The sequence below is a fragment of the Erinaceus europaeus genome, chromosome 9 (assembly GCF_950295315.1).
Source record: "Erinaceus europaeus chromosome 9, mEriEur2.1, whole genome shotgun sequence".
NCBI classification, from domain to species: Eukaryota; Metazoa; Chordata; class Mammalia; order Eulipotyphla; family Erinaceidae; genus Erinaceus; species Erinaceus europaeus.
In genome coordinates, this window is record NC_080170.1 from 43,101,622 (window position 1) to 43,103,922 (window position 2,301).

Sequence of the window (2,301 nt, forward strand, 5' to 3'; positions counted from 1 at the left end):
AAAGACACCAGCTTCACTACTTGTGAAGCATCCATCTGCTGATGGGGAGCCCAGGGCTCAAACTGGGGCTCACACCCAGATCCTTGCGAGTCTTTAATATTCATACTACGTACACTTAACCCGGTGTGCCCCCCCCCACCCCTTCTTCACTTCCTTTCTAAGTCACACCTACACCTATTACTTCTTCTGAGTGCCCTTCCTTTTACCCCCATTGCTTTTGCTTGTCTTCCTCTGTTAAAGAAAATATATCCGCAGGACAGCTGCAAGTGTTACAGCTCTGAGTGTTACAACTCAAGAGTGATAGAGCTTCAGGAGTTACAGTTCAAGGTGTAGCAGATCCAAAGAAAGAGTCAGGCGGAAATCGTGTGGAGGACAGGGAGATACTTTATTACACCTGTGGAATCTAACAGACTCCTACCCAGCTAAATTACTTGCCTAATTAAAAAAGCCATTTCTATACCCTTTAAGCCTGGCGCTGCATGTGTTGATTGGTTACAGGGTGGTTTTGGGATGCATTGGATCGACCTTCCCGTGGTGCATCCCGTGAGTACCCATTCATTGGGGAAACTGACGATCCTTCCTAGCCGACTGAATCCACATGGATCCCAGTCACTTTCAAAGCCAGCAACAAGCAGCTCCTGACAGCTTTCAAGCTGTTGGTCCTGCTCTTCGAGTCCTCCAACTTAATGTTGAGGGGCTGTCCTTTGCCAAACGCGTTCTTATTGGTCAATTGGCGATACAGCATCAGGCAGATGTTATCTGCCTACAAGAAACACATATAGCAGTCGATGAAGCTGCTCAATTCACCATCAGTGGATTCGATTTAATATACTATAATCTCCATCCTAAACACGGCCGAGCCAACTACGCCAAATCGTATCTTGCGGACATTTTACCATATGGCCTCTTCGACCTTCTATGACTCCATTACTATTGGAACTATTCAGCTCGTCAACATATATAAGCCTCCCAGTGCCTCATGGGATAATGAGGTCCTGCCTAGCCCGAATCACCCAGCCGTTTACGTTGGAGACTTTAATAGTCATCACCAAGACTGGGGATATTCCTCCACTCGTGCTGACGGCTCTATCTTAGCCGACTGGGCTTCAGCGAATGACCTCTCCCTCTTATACGATCCCAAACAGCCAGGCTCTTTTCACAGTGCTAGATGGAATAAAGACTCGTCACCCGACCTGTGCTGGATTAGCACAGTCAAAGGCCAAGCCTTTCCCGCTACGAGACACATTCTCAAGATCTTCCCGCACAGTCATCACAGCCCAGCTATCATCCACATTGGTCTCCAGCTCCCACTGATTCTGTGCTCGGAGAAACTAAGATGGAACTTTCGGAAAGCAAACTGGCGTCTGTTCAGTGATCTTACCAACAAATCTATTCCTGCAATTCCAATTAACTCTATCCCCTCTGAAGATTCCTACAGGCGCTTCCGCCAAGCCATCTTCAAAGCAGCTTCCCAAGCCATTCCTCGTGGGAGACGTGCTAACTAAACGCCTTGTCTTGATGCTGAATGCGAGCAACTACTAAAGCAGTATGATGAGTCGGGCGACCCAGATGTGGCTGACCATCTCATTGCCTCCCTGGATGCAGCACGCCAAGCCCGCTGACAACAACTCACAGAAAGTCTGAACTTCACCCACTCAAGTAGGAAGGCCTGGAAGCTTCTTCATAGTCTGGGTGCTGGTAGCCAACCCTCTCCCGTCTCCCATCCTCCAGTATCTCCAAACTCAGTGGCCAGTCACCTAACTCAAGTTGGACGTGCTAAGATCGACCCAGTCTGGAAAAGAGAAATTTCCCATGAGTGGTCATCCCACTTCCGTTTCTCTTGTCCATCTCCAAAACTCTCTCCTTTTACACTGTCTGAACTGGAAGACGCTTTGAAGAGGATTAAACTGGGAACAGCTGCTGGCTATGATAACATCATCCCAGAACTCATTCTTAACTTGGGCCCCGCGGCAAAGAAGTGGCTCACTTCATTCCTATCCCACATCTTGGAATCCGAATCTATGCCCAAAATTTGGCGTCGTGCGAAGATAATAGCAGTTTTGAAACCAAAGAAAGACCCAACACTGGCCGCCAGCTATAGACCAATTTCTCTCCTCTCCGTGTGTTACAAACTCCTTGAGAGACTGCTTCTGTCAAGTATTTCTCCTCTTACAGAGAAATTCCTATCACCCGCCCAAGCTGGTTTCCGCCCAGGAAGATCTACCTGCAAACAAGGCCTGGCCCTCTCAACTTACATTGAAAATGGATTCCAGAAGAATTTAAAGATGGGTGCTGTCTTTG